Source organism: Cherax quadricarinatus, chromosome 4, assembly GCF_038502225.1.
Source record: "Cherax quadricarinatus isolate ZL_2023a chromosome 4, ASM3850222v1, whole genome shotgun sequence".
NCBI lineage: Eukaryota > Metazoa > Arthropoda > Malacostraca > Decapoda > Parastacidae > Cherax > Cherax quadricarinatus.
Window position 1 is genome coordinate 32,965,621 of NC_091295.1, and position 19,331 is coordinate 32,984,951.

At 39.8% G+C, this 19,331-nt stretch overlaps 1 long non-coding RNA gene across 1 annotated transcript in view; it reads right to left on the bottom strand.

Moving 5' to 3' along the window:
• Window positions 1-2,881: 2,881 nt before the first annotated feature.
• LOC138854558 (uncharacterized) overlaps window positions 2,882-19,331 on the bottom strand; it is a 126,530-nt gene continuing 110,080 nt past the window's right edge. The window contains exon 4 of the long non-coding RNA XR_011393752.1: window positions 2,882-4,556. This is a non-coding gene — a long non-coding RNA (uncharacterized lncRNA). The remainder of the gene's footprint in view (window positions 4,557-19,331) is intronic.

Genomic DNA, 19,331 nt, shown 5'->3' on the forward strand with positions numbered 1-19,331 from the left:
TCGTTCTCTGGTTGTAATAATTCATTCTAACCTGTCGTACTCTGGTCGTAATAATTCATTCTACCTGTCGCGTTCAGGTCGTAATAATTCATTTTAACCTGTCGTACTCAGGTCGTAATAATTTCTTTAATCTGTCGCGTTCAGGTCGTCGTCCCTCCCTTTACCTGTCGTGTCAATCTGAAGGACACCTGACTAACCAAGCAGCCAGAAAGATTTCCGACGGTATTATGTTTACTGAGGTGAAAGTTGGTTTATACTTGAGATTACCTCTATTTACGTACCTATTCTACTCACGTATGCGCACGCACGAGCGCGCACGCACCCCTACCCCCACAATCAAACATAAACAAGAGCGTTAGACAACTCGTAATACATAAATACAAAATTACGGGACACAATTGCATATCTACTCTTGCAACCAAAATAAGACACAAACGTTTCTGTGTAGGATAAGCAATAGAGCAAAGGAAGATAGGCAAATGTTAGAGCTGAATAGGTGAATGATGAAAAAGAGAACGGAAATGTTTAAGTACTCTGACATGCTCGTTTAAGTATTGTATACAAATATAGAAGTGTGTCCAAGAGGGTAGAACTGAATGATGCTGTTTGTAACAACGATTAATTCACACTGCGGAAAAGCATGCGCTTTATTCTGACAACATTTCGCTCCATGTAAAACATAATCAAGCGACTGACTTGATGAAGCTCGAAAAGTGAAAAAGTCTCAATAAAAGCTTATTCTATACCTACGTATTTTATTCATTACTGTCATCAGTACGCATCTATATCCACATTCGACAAACTTGTAATACGTAAATTCAAAATAATCAATGAGTACACGCCGATAAGAAAGACAAAACAGTACTGAGAAAAAATATAGAGCATAAGGGAAGCATAACTTTTAAGACTGATAAGAGGTTTAGATATGAAAGTATAGATAAAAGGAAGTAATGACAAAATAGTTTATAAAAAGGAAATGAATGAAATGCTGAAAATAACCGTTCATAGAGTTTTCAAAGAACAAATTCTTCTAAGGACGAAATTATACGAACATTACGGTGACAAATCAAAATATACCATCGAAATAATTTTCAAGATTTCCACCCCCAGTGGCTTCTCTTGCATAGTTAAGATCACCTGTCTGCGATTGTTTGCAATTATATATATATATATATATATATATATATATATATATATATATATATATATATATATATATATATATATATATATGCAAAACAACCACTCTGAAAGAATAGAGAAATTCCAAGCGCTTTCGTGACTACTCACATTATCAAGGAACTATGGTTCCTTGATAATGTGAGTAGTCACGATAGCGCTTGGAATTTCTCTATTCTTTCAGAGTGGTTGTTTTGCATATTTTGAAATCACCTGTTTACTGTGTTTACTGTGATCTTATTGCATATATATATATATATATATATATATATATATATATATATATATATATATATATATATATATATATATATATATATATATGTCGTGCCGAATATGTGGAACTGGTCAGTTAGCAAGAACTCATTAAAAATTAAGGCCTTTCTGAAATTTTCTCTTATACATTTAATGATATATTTTTTCATTAATGTTAATGTAAAAATTTATAATTTTGCACCAAAAGAATCTTAGAAAACTTACCTAACCTTATTATAACAAGAACAATTTATTTTAGCCTAACCCAACTAAATATATTTTAGATTTGTTTACAATAATTTAATACTAAACAAACACAGTGAAATATATTTTTTTCGTTAGGTTCAGAATGATTTTGGCGAAATTATTGCATAAACAAATTTTCACTTGTCCTATATAGCAAGATGAGCGTTGCTATTTAAGCCAAGATCGCAAGTTCTGCCTATTCGGCACGACATATATATATATATATATATATATATATATATATATATATATATATATAGATATATATATATATATATATATATATATATACATGAGGGGACTAAAATGCAAGGAACAAAGAGCTAGTAACCCCTTCTCCTGTATGAATTTCTAGATTTAAAAAGAAAAACTTGATTTTTCTTTTTAAATTAGTATATGCAATAATTTCTCAAAAATCATTCTGAATCTAACGAAAAAAATATATTTCATTGTGTTTGTTATTAAATTATTGTAAACTTACATAAAATATATTTAGTTGGATTAGGCTAAATTAAATTGTGCTTGTTATAATAAGGTTAGGTTAGTTTCCTAAGGTTCTTTTGGTACGAACAGATATCTTCTTGGAGGGGCCAGGCCGAGGTTTGGCTGACGAGAACTCGGGACCGCCACCAGCCTTGAAATGCTGCACCCAGTTCCTCACTGAACGCTCACACACACTAACATACTCCACTATTTCTTTCGCCTGGTGCCCAGCTTTGTGAAGCCCTATGATTTGAGCTATAGTTTATGGTCTTCAGAACTTCCTTTTACCCATAATGAAAGATATATAGCCCCAAAACCAAAGGGAACACTTTACAAAAGATGGGATGCATGAGAAACAAAAGTGCAACACTTCCTTTCACCACGGCAGCCACGTGAGCAATTAGAAGTCACTGTGAAGTGTGGTGGAAGGCCGTGACGTCATGCTAACGGCTGCTATCCAGCAGAATGCACTGACAAAAAAAAAAACTTGTATGGTAGGACTTTGATTTTCATCACGGCATTATGCCGGGGCGCTCACCCGGCATAATGCCGTGACGAATAATATATATATATATATATATATATATATATATATATATATATATATATATATATATATATATATATATATGACACAATAAAATAAGTAAAATCTATTAATAACACAAAATTTTCAAGGACACTTTACTTCAACTTATACATTGGAAAATGCATGATGAATTCTAATGTGGGAAAAGCTATCACATGACTGATACAGGTCAAAGTCAAAACAGATCCAACAAAGTGTGCAATAACGCTTTAAGAACATCTAATGCAGAGAAAGACCTTGGGAGTGACAAATATCAAATGATCACCAGAACATATAAATGAAATTGTTGCACTCACGTGCAACATAAGCTTACCTTAAGACAGTCATTATGTAAACGCATGACGATAGTTTAAGGAATGTTTTTACAAGATAAGTGAAACCCAATTTACAAAATGTAGCTGTGGTATGGTGCCAATATTTAAAGAAAATGGAAGCAAAATATAAAATCAGATCAATAAAACATGAAATGAATAAAGACAACACTAAATTACCTTTGCTGACAAATAATAGTATGATAACCATCTGGAAATTAATGACGGGATTACCAGTGTCAGTTTCTTAACATTTCTTTCAAAACTTAAAAATATTTTTGCTACGCTAGGTAACGTTAAGTATATTTAACCGTAAATAAACAAGAAGCGAAATATCTGTTGGAGCTAGAAAGTTGGATGGACACGAGGACATATTTTTAAACTGTAGAAATAGCAATGTAAGCATGATAATGAAGCTTCAAGAGATTATCTACCTAACTGGTATGTACACGGTCATTGTTCAGCAGAACATTTGCTCGTTTGGCCCGGTCTTGACCAGGCCTGCTGGTTGACAACTTCATAAGTCAGGCTCTTGGGACTGAAGGGACTCGATCGGACACAGGTACCACTGGCTGGAACGTCAAGAACAGATTGCAGGGACTTGTATATTTCCCTTCGTACCACTTATTTATGAGGGCTTTACTACATCCCAGCTTGTCTTTGAGGTTATTTTGCAGACGGTGTTATTTCGATTTGCAGATTTGGAATTAGTCCTTCAAGTATTTTCCATTTATAAGTCAAATCACCTAGGGAGTAAATTTGAGAGTTTTTAAGAGTATCATTGACTTGGCACATCTTGTTTCGTAAGTTCTGGATATCAAGCATTATCATTTTTTTCTTGATGTTATTCTTTGAGCATGAGATCTGCCACGAAGGCTACCTCCTGGTCGTTTCTACTGTATATCTTTTGATTAAGTGTGGTGTTCCTCCACTTGTATTACTATAAATTTTCCATAAAAGATGCTTAAATTTATCTGATGAAAACTATATCGCATTCTGTAGTAAACTGAATTGGTTTGGATCGGCTTAAAAAGTTTACAGTTTACTCGATACATGCTACTTTCATACCGATTATATCTGCGATACCATATATGCCTGTTATTGGCAACATGAAAAAAATGGAGAGTACAGTGCTACTTTTTTTTTAACGGTGGAGGCCTCTCATTTTATTTTGTTAATTATAACTTTTCAGGTACAACTGAAAATTTTACTTGGACAATTGTTTAGTCACCTCTTTTTCGCTGACAAATTGTGCTCATATTTCAAAGTAAAACTTTTCGAAGAATTTCCACAAGTCATTGCATGTTAAGCCAGCTTTTGCTTGTTTTCCAGTGAGACTAAAACCATGTGATGATAGTCTAGCAGGTGCTCGAGGCAGAAGCGCATTATTGTAAATCCATTTTAACCGGGACTGTGTAAATTTGATTCCACATGTCTGCACTCACATTTATTATTCGTTGAAACGTTTTAATACTGTGAGCGTCGCTCTGATTCTGTAACAACAAAATAGTATTTGTTAATAGTTAATTAAACAAGCGCATGCACCTAGATGCAGCACATACACTTATTAGCGAATATGAATTATTACAAATTTAATTGTTCTTTTTTAGCCAGTAAAAACAAAATTGTGCCTATCAGTGCAAAAAGACTTTTAATGAATTCAAAACATTTCATCGGCTACAAGTAAAGCATCAGTCATGCTATACACCAGCGATGAACAACATCGTTCACGCTAAAAAAAAAAAAATCATAGTAAATGCTACTATGATTTTTTTTTAATGAAAGTGAATTTGAATGCAATATTTTAGCTTAACGAACGTACAAGAAGGCTTGGCCTTGCTTTTATATATATACATTTTTTTTTTTGGCATCTTGAAAGAAATTAAGAGAAGTCGGTAATTTTGTCAGAAATTTAGAAGAGGAAAGGAGGAAAGAAAAGTTAAAATGAAAGAAAAAAAAACAAAGATTGGGAAGGAAGACGAGGATGGGAGTGACAAATGGGGGGCAAATGGAAGCAAATGAATAGACAAGAGAAGAGAAAACGACCAAAACTATTTTTGTTCTAATTTTCACATAAACTCTTAACATAACAAGTCACTGAAAGCCAATCTGTGAGCATAGATTAATGCTAATAAGGTACGTCTTGACCAACACCAAATTAGCATTATGCAGATAACGCAAAGAGCTTGGGTCCAGAATGCCTGCCTACCTGCCTGCCTCACCTTGACAACCCACTAGTGAGAAACACCTTGAGAGACTGCCATTAACGCTGAGCATTATGAACCTGATGGTGATTTGCTGCTTCACTAGTATGACTGTCGCTTGTCACCGCTGCTGCTGCTGCTTCTCTTGCTGTTTTTTGTTGTTTCTGCTGCCCCTCATTGATGCTCATTCTCTTGATGTCACTGCCCCCCCCCCCGCCCGTTGTCCTCGTATTCTTATTTTTTTTTTATCTATGGCTTTTTCTATTGCTGTTACTCCTCATAGTGTTGGTAATCTTGCTACTTTTGTTGCTGATTTTCTTATTGATGCATATTCTCTAGTATTAACAGTAGCTGGTTTTGGTTTCTCTTAATACGCCTAGAACTGGTAATCCTACTGCTTATGTTAATGTCTCAGTTATTACTCCTCTTAATAGCGCTGGTAATTTCTCCGTTTTTCTTTCATAATTGAAACTCATACTAATGCAGGAGCCTCTCTGCTTCTGCTGATGTTTTTGCTACTGATACTACTTATGGTAGTATTGGTAATATTACCGCTTATACGGCAGGAACAAATATTACTTTGGCTATTGCTACTTCTCGCGCTCCAATCCCTACTGCTATTGAACTACTGCGGGTGCTGGTAATACTTAAAATTTTGTTCCAACTACTGCCGTTCGTGCTGAATTAACTGCGTGAGGTTACTATCGAGCTCCTGAGATTGCTGCTACTGACTTGGGATACTCATGATTACGCTACAGTGTCTCGTTGCTGTTGCAGGTGAAGACAGATGTCCATGAAGTTTTGCTTCTACTGAAAAAATCTTAAGTGTTCATATTGGTGACTGGTGGTGTATAAATGCATTGATCACTAATATATTTTATCGCTGCGTTTCTGCTCTTCCTTTTATTACTGATTCTGTGAAAACTGTTTGCATACTTACCTGTTTTGACTGATTCTGTCAAAGTTGTTTGCACACTTATCTATTTTGGTTAAGTTATCAAAAAATAATTTCGAAGAGAGTATATTAATCATTATTCATCTCTAATTCGTCATCCAAGTGAAATTTATTTTTAAATTATGTATTCAGACTCAAAAATTACTTTAGCACTTTTGAATTCATATTTGAAACGCCAAGACACGATCGTTTTCCCCGCCATATGATGAAAAAAATGCTTCGACAAATGTCGTTTCAGCGATATATTTTCTTATAGTCATCAGACTTTACGTACTGAATGCCCCTTTCATAAATCGTCATCGGACTGCTTGATATTCAGGAAGTGTAGATCAGGTAGCCTACGACGCCCTGATCAAGGCCGCTGCCGATGACTGTGACGTCAACACTGTAAATGCAACAATAGTATCATTATCGAGGGAAAGATTACCGCCGGTTCTGGCGACGTTGTTGGTAAAATGACAATAGCTTGTGAACGGCAATCTAAGACACGGAAATTCCCACCAAGCAAAAATAATTCTTAGCTAATGGTCGCAGAGGGTCTTTATTATTTTTTTTTATTTGTGATATATCTGCAGTGTTCAAGGCACGTTCTTTTTATGGAACAAGATAATACACTGCTCGTCAGATTTTCACACATGATCAATGTAAACATCGTCCTTGTATTTAAATGGTGTGTGTGTGTGTGTGTGTGTGTGTGTGTGTGTGTGTGTGTGTGTGTGTGTGTGTGTGTGTGTGTGTGTGTGTGTGTGTGTATGTGTGTGCGCGCGCGCGCGTGTGTGTGCGTATGTGTGCGTGTGTGTGTGCGTGTGTGTGTGTGCGTGTGTGTGTGTGGCGCGTGTGTGCGTATGTGTGCGTGTGTGTGTGCGTGTGTGTGTGTGCGTGTGTGTGTGTGCGCGTGTGTGTGTGTGTGCACGTGTCTGTGTGCGTGTGTGGATGTGTGAGTTAGTTACCATTTTGTCCTAGGCACATGTCGATTAGACACTAGGCCTGTGTGGATGTGTGTGGATGTGTGTATGGATGTGTGTGTGGATGTGTGTGTGGATGTGTGTGTGGATGTGTGCTAGTTACCATTTTGTCCTAGGCACATGTCGATTAGACACTAGGCCTGTTGTATATGAGTACGTGTGTGTGTGTGTGTGTGTGTGTGTGTGTTTTAGTTACCATTTTGTCCTAGGCACATGTCGATTAGACACTAGGCCTGTTGAATATGAGTACGTGTGTGTGTGTGTGTGTGTGTGTGTGTGTGTGTGTGTGTGTGTGTATGTGTGTGTGTGTACTCACCTAGTTGAGGTTGCAGGTGTCGAGTCCAAGATCCTGGTGTGTGTGTGTGTGTGTGTGTGTGTGTGTGTGTGTGTGTGTGTGTGTGTGTGTGTGATTCCGTCAGACCGTCCCATACTCACCTGCAAATTAAGCATACTAGCTGCACACATACAAAAAAAAGTAGCAAACACGAAAACAAGTACAGAAGCAACCACACAAACATACACACACAAAAGAAAAAACACTCTTAAGAGACCATTAAATCAAATCAAATCGGTGGTGTGACTAAGGAGCTGAACTCAGAACAATGTCTCTTGCGGCGTCGCTCCCACTGTGCTATACTTAAAAACTTAAACTGTTTATTAACATAAATCGTTAACACTGACATGCACTCCCACACACAACAGGCGCTGAGGCCAGTGCTCATGTGAGCACCACTAGTCGTATGTTGTGTTGGACCAGAGTGCGTTCGTACATTTAGACGACGGTGCGCCAGGTTTTGCTGTGCCATCTCTTGTGATATGTACAGTAATAACTGCATGTCTGACGAGGATGCGTTTGGCGATGTGGTCTTCACTGTGGTTTATGTGGTATACAGTATCTATCTACCACTCGTACTGCTTATTTTCCTTCCTATGGTGCGAGCCTATGAATTGGATACACTAATGATATCGAGAATAATTATGGAGAAATATTCTAGGCATCATTCGCAGAGAATTTTTTCATTCACCGTGCGATTTTAATCTAGACTATATTAATACTACCCATGACCTCCCGGAGGAGGATATACTTAGAAAACACATTTTACAAAATTTAAAAAGGAAATAAAATGCCAATACTAGTGTTTGCATTTTGAATCTTTATCAAACTATTTGTCAGTATCGCATATCATTTTTACAACATATTATCCTGTTCTTTTTGTATAGTCTACTTTTCTCCACTATCTACATTAAGCAAGTTAAACTGTTTAGTGGAGACCTCTAGCAATCAACTGAGGAGTTATTACTACAAAGATGCAATTTCCAGTTGTCTTATGTGCTTATGAAACACCAAGTTTTTTGAGATTTTTTAAATTCATCCACAAATTCTTTTAGCATTCACCATCACAGCATTACTAAGAAGCTTAAGCTCATAGCTCTCGATCCTCAATGGAGATATCAGAACCTTCAAATATCCCAATCTAATCGATTTTATTTGTTCAGAATTTCCTTAAAACCTCCAGCCTTAATAATAGCGTTGTACAGTAATTTAAAATATTGGGTGTTATATTACAATACGGAGTTATGATAGCCATAAACGCGATCCATAGATTACCTAATGCATGAAGAACAGTGTTTCTAATTCACACAAGGTCGGGAAATCGCATGCTTCCGTGCCGTTTCCAAAAGCGACACCGCGGATTTTATGCTAAGTCACTGTCGCATTCCCAAGGTCACACTATAGGATGAACACATTTGTTATTTTGTGCATGTAAGACGTGATCATTATTTTCGTTTAACAGTACCATATAACTTAAGCAAAACTGAATATGCTAGTCGGTTTACATCCGATACTAATTTACTGACATATATTTTTTCAATGTATAATACAGTTACTTAAAATATAATTATTTAAAAAAATTTAAAGTAATGAAGTTATAGTAAATCAGTGATCAATAAATCGATATTTATACGTTTGTCATTACAAATGAGAATGGGATCGTAGCCTCTATGACGGACACGTTTCCTAGTATTTTTCTTTTCTTGTGGTTTTTGTAAATTTTTATGCAAGTTGGATTTAATGTGGTAATAACTAATCTTTTGTTAATCAGATATTATGAGCTCATTTAGTGTAGGGATAAGAGCACAGATTATAACCTCAAATTAGCAAATATTCACATTACACCGACCTTTCATAAGAATGACACTGTACCACGATACTTCAGGGCCGTCTATATTGCCAATAAATATAAAAAATGGTTCTAGTCATAACCCTAATTTTTAAAGGGGTGGACCTGAAAACCAGCTGAAGGCCTCGGTCATATCACCAAAATCTCCAACGGCGGGTCATCATATGACTAAGACCTGCGTCAGGAAACACGTGTCCTGTTTCCTGATAAATCTTACCTAACCTAACCTTCTCTATTGCATAAATCTACTTATTAAATCCAATTTTTTTTTTATAATTTTGCAATCCCGAAAAAAGCTTTATCAGTCATTTCTAATTTTCGAAGGGCGTTTTGTTATTTGATTTTCACGAGACAGATAATATTCCACTTTACTGGATATTAACTTTATTTAGCAATCTCTTAACCAAATATGCAGCAGAGAGTATCTCCAGCAACCAGTGAGACAGCATCTCTTCACCACTAGTGTAGTATATAATAAATTTTCCCTTAAGTGTAGCAGTATATCATTTGTGCAGAAGACAGAATCTATATACCAGTTTAGCAGAGAGTATTTTTATCACTAGTGCAACAGACGGTATCTTTATCCCTAGTGCAATAGACAGAAGCTTTATCCCTTGTGCAACAGATAGTATCTTTATCCATAGACCAGCAGACAGTATCTTTATCCCTTGTGCGATAAACAGTATCTTTGTCAACAGTGCAGCAGACAATATAATAGTGCAGCAGATAGTATCTTTATCAATAATGCAGCAGACAATAATGCAGCAGACAGTATGTTTATACTAGTGTAGCAGACAGTATCTTTATACTAATGCAGCAGCTAGTAACTTTATCACAAGTGCAGAAGACAATGTATCGATCAACACATCAGAAACATAGATATTGATGGTGTTATGATAGTCTTTGCTCATCAACATATTACATCAAATATTTTTAAAAATAAAATATGTAGACCGCAAGCTCATACCTACAAATCACAGGAACACACATACCTAAACCAGTCTTCATAAATCAGTGTAAAATCTACAACAACTGTATTGAAATCTAAACAAGCTTCATCGGGCACAGAATATGGCTGAAAAAAAAGTCTGTTTATAACATTCACAAGACTGCGTCAACACATCCATGGCAAATAAATCAGTGTAAAATCTACAGCAAATACGTTGAAATCTATACAAGCTTCAACAGGCGGAGAATATGACTAAGAAAGTGGTTTGTTACTTTTACAAGACTGCGTCAACACATCTATGCCAACTATGTAGGAGCTTAACGATATAAAATAATAAAGTCTCCAATAAAATGCGACGAAAAATATATATTTCGACACACTACGATAAAGAGAGACTTCATTAATACACAATGATGCACATACCACAAGGGCCGGTAGAACTAGTTGCATTTTTGATGGTTTTCCATTTGCTAATCTAAAAATTCACGAATGAGACAAAATTATGTGAGGTATACATTACCTCAGCATTAAAATGATGATAAACCTTACTATACAATTTAGTAAATTGTACTTGAGGAATGGTTCCTGAGTTTAACTGTTCCTATATGTGAAATATTACATATAAGAATTTTGAACGCAAGCTTCCATACATAACTTTGGTTTGAGCCGAATGATTTCCAATTTATTTTCTCCTTGCATTCAGTGTATTTGTTTAGTGATAATATTTACTCCACATCAATATCACCTCAAAAAATGAGGTTCTCTCTTTTCTTAGTAAAGACAACATGTCACTAAAAAAACTTTATTATATCACTCACACAAAGCAACTTGGAGAGGATTTCTAACCCAACAAACCACGACTGATAATGTTTTTCCATTACTCCATCTCCAACTACACTATCATAACTATCTCGTTCCTCTTCTGAACACACACACACTAGCAACAAAGATCTCTAAGTGTATCAATATCAACAATAACACATGCAAATAATTTTTCTCAGTTACACATTGCATTGCAGATCCGCCCGTACTGCCCATTACTACAAGAACCACGTTCGCACAGCACAGGTCCACGAAATGTATCGATTTTAGTGGGTGTGATTCTTTTTCACGATTCCAAAATGACCTAAGTCCCTTATGGAGAGTAGTGTGAAAAACACCTTTATTCCTGGGAGGTTTTAATGGCGAAAATCCCTTCAGCACGTGAGTTAGCACGTTCTCGTCTTCACTCATGCACGTGGGCCATGAGTGACAAGCGTCGGTGAGTAAATTTACCCATGAGGCTCGAGTCAACACGCTCCTGGCACTTCGTTCCACTAAGGCAACTTCCAAATACAGTGGGACCCCGGTAGAGCGGCCGCTAATGCTCTACTACTTAGGTTTCCCACAATCCTGTGTCGACTCCAGGGGTAATGATCGATGGAGAATCTCTAAGTTTGTTAATACGAAAGACAGAAAAGTCGCCACTTATTAAATATTTTCTGAACTGTAACTTTGAGGATATTCCAAACAGGGGTACCAAGCCAATACCTTCACGAACTGTTCATTACAAAAATAATGGAAATGTTATATATTATCTTTTCTTTCCCGCACACACACTTCTTCAGCAGAATAAAACTATGAAGGAGCTTAAATATTATCACGATGAATAACGGTTAAGCAAACTGACAAGAGAAGTTGGCAACACTGTCTCCAAATAAACGCCAGAAGAGTCTCTCGCAGAAGTTGTTACAGAACCCCCAAGAGGGTGTCGGAGTCGATATTTCAGATTCAACACCATGTAAGGGAAAGATGAATATCATATATTTTTTCAAAGGCGCCCTACATCATTATATGATGAATTTTAAACAGCCTTGCATAAGACGGCAACATTTGTCTTCCCATATTATATATAATAATTCATATATATATATATATATATATATATATATATATATATATATATATATATACAAAGTAGGCCAAATGAAGGCTTATTTAGTAGGTATGCACTTAACTCCTTAACTCCTGCACCTACTGGGCATTTTGACATTTCCAATACTGCTTTAGTATTGTAATATTGGTTTGGAATAATAGTTTGGATAAATTAAACCGAGAACGTGAACCAATAATGAAGGAACTGAAAAGCCAACTTTTTGGCCCACCCACTAATATATATATATATATATATATATATATATATATATATATATATATATATATATATATATATATATATATATATATATATATATAGTTCCTTGATAATGTGAGAAATAACGAAAGCCCTTGGAATTTCACTGTTTTTTCACTGTTGTTGTGCATATGTGTGTGTGTGTGTGTGTGTGTGTGTGTGTGTGTGTGTGTGTGTGTGTGTGTGTGTGTGTGTGTGTGTGTGTGTGTGCGTGCGTGTGTGTAGGTGTGCGTGCGTGTGTGTAGGTGTGTGTGTAGGTTGTGTAGGTTGCGTGTGTGTGTGTGTTTGTGTAGGTGTGTGTGTAGGTGTGTGTGTGTGCTCACCTAGTTCTCACCTAGTTGAGGTTGCAGGGGTCGAGTCCAAGCTCCTGGCCCCGCCTCTTCACTGGTCGCTACTAGGTCACTCTCCCTGAACCATGAGCTTTATCGTACCTCTGCTTAAAGCTATGTATCGATCCTGCCTCCACTACATCGCTTCCCAAACTATTCCACTTCCTGACTACTCTGTGGCTGAAGAAATACTTCCTAACATCCCTTTGATTCATCTGTGTCTTCAGCATCCAACTGTGTCCCCGTGTTGCTGTGTCCAGTCTCTGGAACATCCTGTCTTTGTCCACCTTGTCAATTCCTCTCAGTATTTTGTAAGTCGTTATCATGTCCCCCCTATCTCTCCTGTCCTCCAGTGTCGTCAGGTTGATTTCCCTTAACCTCTCCTCATAGGACATACCTCTTAACTCTGGGACTAGTCTTGTTGCAAACCTTTGCACTTTCTCTAGTTTCTTTACATGCTTGGCTAGGTGTGGGTTCCAAACTGGTGCCGCGTACTCTAATATGGGCCTAACGTACACGGTGTACAGGGTCCTGAACGACTCCTTATTAAGATGTCGGAATGCTGTTCTGAGGTTTGCCAGGCGCCCATATGCTGCGGCAGTTATTTGGTTGATGTGCGCTTCAGGAGATGTGCCTGGTGTTATACTCACCCCAAGATCTTTTTCCTTGAGTGATGTTTGTAGTCTCTGGCCCCCTAGACTGTACTCCGTCTGCGGTCTTCTTTGCCCTTCCCCAATCCTCATGACTTTGCACTTGGTGGGATTGAACTCCAGGAGCCAATTGCTGGACCAGGTCTGCAGCCTGTCCAGATCCCTTTGTAGTTCTGCCTGGTCTTCGATCGAATGAACTCTTCTCATCAACTTCACGTCATCTGCAAACAGGGACACCTCGGAGTTTATTCCTTCCGTCATGTCGTTCACAAATACCAGAAACAGCACTGGACCTAGGAATGACCCCTGTGGAACCCCGCTGGTCACAGGTGCCAACTCTGACACCTCGCCACGTACCATTACTCGCTGCTGTCTTCCTGACAAGTATTCCCTGATCCATTGCAGTGCCTTCCCTGTTATCCCTGCTTGGTCCTCCAGTTTTTGCACTAATCTCTTGTGTGGTACTGTGTCAAAAGCCTTCTTGCAGTCCAAGAAAATGCAATCCACCCACCCCTCTCTCTCTTGTCTTACTGCTGTCACCATGTCATAGAACTCCAGTAGGTTTGTGACACAGGATTTCCCATCTCTGAAACCATGTTGGCTGCTGGTGATGAGATCATTCCTTTCTAGGTGTTCCACCATTCTTCTCCTGACAATCTTTTCCATGATTTTGCATGCTATACATGTCAGTGACACTGGTCTGTAGTTTAGTGCTTCATGTCTGTCTCCTTTTTTAAAGATTGGGACCACATTTGCTGTCTTTCATGCCTCAGGCAATCTCCCTGTTTCGATAGACGTATTGAATATTGTTGTTAGGGGTACACATAGCGCCTCTGCTCCCTCTCTCAGGACCCATGGAGAGATGTTATCTGGCCCCATTGCCTTTGATGTATCTAGCTCACTCAGAAGCCTCTTCACTTCTTCCTCGATTGTGTGTACTGTGTCCAGCACATGGTGGTGTACCCCACCTCTCCGTCTTTCTAGAGCCCCTTCTGTCTCCTCTGTGAACACTTCTTTGAATCTCTTGTTGAGTTCCTCACATACTTCACGGTCATTTCTTGTTGTCTCTCCTCCTTCCTTCCTTAGCCTGATTACCTGATCCTTAACGGTTGTTTTCTTCCTGATGTGGCTGTATAACAGCTTCGGGTCAGATTTGGCTTTTGCTGCTATGTCGTTTTCATATTGACGTTGGGCCTCCCTTCTTATCTGTGCATATTCGTTTCTGGCTCTACGACTGCTCTCCTTATTCTCCTGGGTCCTTTGCCTTCTGTATTTCTTCCATTCCCTAGCACACTTGGTTTTTGCCTCCTTGCATCTTTGGGTGAACCATGGGCTCATCCTGGCTTTTTCATTATTCCTGTTACCCTTGGGTACAAACCTCTCCTCAGCCTCCTTGCACATTGTTGCTACATATTCCATCATCTCATTAACTGGCTTCCCTGCCAGTTCTCTGCCCCACTGAACCTCATTCAGGAAGTTCCTCATTCCTGTGTAGTCCCCTTTCCTGTAGTTTGGTTTCATTTGTCCTTGCCTTCCTGCTTCCCCCTCCACTTGTAGCTCTACTGTGTATTCGAAGCTCAAAACCACATGATTTCTGGCCCCAAGGGGTCTTTCATATGTGATGTCCTCAATATCTGCACTACTCAAGGTGAATACTAAGTCCAGTCTTGCTGGTTCATCCTCTCCTCTCTCTCTTGTAGTGTCCCTTACGTGTTGGCACATGAAGTTTTCCAGTACCACCTCCATCATCTTAGCCCTCCATGTATCTTGGCCCCCATGTGGCTCCAAGTTCTCCCATTCGATCTCCTTGTGGTTAAAGTCGCCCATGATCAGGAGCTTTGCCCTGCATGCATGAGCTCTTCTCGCCACTGCAGCCAGTGTGTCAACCATCGCTCTATTGCTCTCGTCATACTCTTGCCTTGGCCTCCTGCTGTTCTGTGGTGGGTTATACATCACTGCAATTATCACCTTGGGACCACCAGAGTGAAGCGTTCCCGCTATGTAATAACTTATCCGCTGTCTCCTCTCTCCAGCTCATCAAAATTCCATCGGTGTTTGATCAGCAATGCCACTCCTCCACCCCCCCCTGTTCCTTCTGTCTTTTCTCAGGATCTGGTATCCCGCTGGAATGATTGCATCTGTTATCATATTGTAAGCTTGGTTTCTGTGATCGCTATGATGTCTGGTGATGCCTCTTTGACTCTTTCGTGCCACTCCTCCCACTTGTTTGTTATTCCATCAGCGTTTGTGTACCATACCTTCAGTTTCCTTTCTAACACTGTGGTTTGGGGGGACCTGTGGGGGTGGGAGACCTGGTAGCTTACTGTGGGATTCTATAGTTGGGGGTTGGGTGGAAGCTGTGGGTATGGATTGTATTGTGTGTTGGGATGGTATGATAGGTTGTGGGGTTCTGAGGATAGTTGTGTGTGTGCTTGCCCTTGCTGCTCTGTTCTGCTCTGACTGACCTCTGCTGTTTCCATCCTTGTCTCCTTTCCTAGTTCCTTTCGCTTTTTTGTCCTCTCCCTCAGCTGCTTTCTCTCTGTTTGTGTTCTGTCTCTGTCTAGGAACACCTTCTTGTACTCTTCCGAACTTTTCAACCGTGGTTTCTCTTGGAGGATCCTGTTCCGCACTGTTTCTGTCCTGAGAATCAGCTTGATCGGTCGGTTTCTCCCCTTCAAGTACCCCCCTATTCTCTGAAAATTTACAATCTCATCCATGTCTTCTCCCCCTGTTTCTGTGATGATTTTCTCAATCTCCTTTCTTTCTTCCTGCCGTCTTTCAGTGTGTGTCCTTTCCTCTCTCTCCCGAAGCCCATGGATAATCACTGATTTTGCCCTTTCCTCCTCCCATTGCCTCTTCCTCTGTGACTCTGGTTCCTGTCTGTATGTGGTCATTTTCTCCCTTGATTTTTCCAGTGGCTCTTGGTAGCATGGTTGTGCCTCAGCATTCGACCTATCTCCCTCTCCATCTGCACCCATCTGCTCTTCCCTTCCACTCCCTGGCCCTTCTTTGCAGGCTGATATGACCTTAGAATAATTCATATCTCCTTCCTTCCTGTTCAGCCTCTCATCATCGTATGGTGTGTCTTCTCTGGTCACTACCCCTGAGAATTGCTTCAGCCTGTTTACCTCAAATTCTAGGACCTTTACCCTGGCTACTGCAGTTTCGACTTGTGACTCCCAATTCTTCGTCTCCTTCTCCAACCTCTTTTCTCATTTCACAGAGAGCTCTTTCTCCATTTTTTTCAGAAAGCTCTCCTAATTTTCTCTCCCATTCTTGCTCTATCCTTTTCCACTGTTCCTCCATCCATTCCTCCCTACCAGTACCATTGTCATCTGATCCCTGATTCCTGCGAGTCCCAACCATTTTTTTTTTTACGAAAGAGAGAAAGAGAAAAAGAAAAAAGGGGGAGAGAGTGAGAGATAGGGAGAGAGAGAAGGGGAGCCTAGAAGGAGGGGAAAAGAAGGGAAAAAGGGGGAGAAAGTGAGAGAGGGAAAAGGTAAGAGAGAGAGAGAAGAGGAAAAGAGAGAGTAAGAGAGGAAGAGAGGAAGAGAGGGAGAGAGAGAGAGAAAGAGTGAAAGGAAGAGAGAGAGGAAGAGAGAGAGGAAGAGAGAGAGGATGAGAGAAAGGGGGAGAGAGAAAGAGAAAGAGAGAGAGAGAGAGAGAGAGAGAGAGAGAGAGAGAGAGAGAGAGAGAGAGAGAGAGAGAGGAAGAGAGAGGAGAGGAGAGAGGAGAGGAGAGGGAGAGAGATGGGGGGGGGGAAAGGAAGGGTTATAGGGTCACTTCAATGGAAGGTGTAAAATCCTGTATATGTGTGTGTGTGTGTCTATATATGTGTGTGTGTCTGTGTGTGTGTGTGTGTGTGTGTGTGTGCTACAGCTATTCAAGTGCCTAACAACAGTGCTGTTCTCCCCAAGTGTGCGTGCATATGTTTATGTAAACAGTCCTTATTTCCCACGTATGTACTACATATGTATTGTATATGTACCCGATCTCTTGGTTCCCACTGTACTCTTATGAGTTTAAAATTACGTTCAAAAATTAATACACTAGGCTTCGCCTATATGCCGCTACCTCTAAATTCTATTAAATGCCAGTAAATGCTGCTTATTCTAATTCTGATAGCTCGAGGAGAGTGACCCCCAATTCCAGCTAGAGACAGGTACTATTGACCCCATGCAACTCAAACTAGGTGAATATTACTTGCAGCTGGCAGTGGAGTAACGTTGCAGGTCTGTCCTGCCCCAGAAGTTGAAGGTATTTGATGCTTCTCGGTAATTTTTCCACTAACTTCCTGTATGCACTATATTCTCTAGCTCTTCTAATTTTTTCACTCACTCACTGTATTTACTGACATATCTATACATATCTCTTATCTCCCTGGTCTTGAGTCGCACTTATTCTTCAAAATACCCCACTGCGTTATTATGGCAACACTATTTAGGCCTGACAACCGTTCACCCTTCCAACGGCCCCTACAATACTCAGCAACTATTTCCTTTGTTTTCTTTTCTGTGATCACTTATATTTCCTTTTTTCGGGGCTTAAGTGATTATATGCACTCTCATGCGTGCACACGCCTATATCCCACACTCTATTCCTTATGGCACAGTCAGAAATTATCACCAAAACACGAGCTCAAACCGCGTGACTCCTCCACGAGTGTGTGTAGGTGTGTGTGTAGGTGTGCGTGTGTAGGTGTGTGTAGGTGTGTGTGTAGGTGTGTGTAGGTGTGTAGGTGTGTGTGTGTGTGTGTGTGTGTGTGTGTGTGTGTGTGTGTAGGTGTGTGTGTGTAGGTGTGTGTAGGTGTGTGTGTGTAGGTGTGTGTAGGTGTGTGTAGGTGTGTGTGTGTGTGTTAGTTACCATTTTGTCCTAGGCACATGTCGATTAGACACTAGGCCTGTTGTATATGAGTACGTGTGTACTCACCTATTTGTGGTTGCAGGGGTCGAGTCCTAGCTCCTGGCCCTGCCTCTTCACCGGTTGCTACTAGGCCCTCTCTCTCCCCGCTCCATGAGCTTTATCAAACCTCGTCTTAAAACTGTGTATGGTTCCTGCCTCCACTACGTCATTTTCTAGGCTATTCCACTGCCTTACAACTCTATGACTGAAGAAATACTTCCTACTATCTCTCTGACTCATTTGTGTCTTCAACTTCCAATTGTGGCCTCTTGTTTCTGTGTCCCCTCCCTGGAACATCCTGTCTTTGTCCACCTTGTCTATTCCACGCAGTATTTTATATGTCGTTATCATGTCTCCCCTGACCCTCCTGTCCTCCAGTGTCGTCAGGCCGATTTCCCTTAATCTTTCTTCATAGGACATTCCCCTTAGCTCTGGAACTAACCTTGTCGCAAACCTTTGTACTTTCTCTAGTTTCTTGACGTGCTTTATCAAGTGCGGGTTCCAAACAGGTGCTGCATACTCCAGTATGGGCCTGACATACACGGTGTACAGTGTCTTGAATGATTCCTTACCAAGGTATCGGAATGCTGTTCTCAGGTTTGCCAGGCGCCCATATGCTGCAGCAGTTATCTGATTGATGTGTGCTTCCGGAGACATGCTCGGTGTTATACTCACCCCAAGATCTTTCTCCTTGAGTGAGGTTTGCAGTCTTTGGCCACCTAGCCTATACTCTGTCTGTGGTCTTCTGTGCCCTTCCCCTATCTTCATGACTTTGCATTTGGCAGGATTAAATTCGAGAAGCCATTTGCTGGACCAGGTGTCCAGTCTGTCCAGGTCTCTTTGAAGTCCTGCCTGGTCCTCATCAGATTTAATTCTCCTCATTAACTTCACATCATCTGCAAACAGGGACACTTCTGAGTCTAACCCTTCCGTCATGTCGTTCACATATACCAAAAAT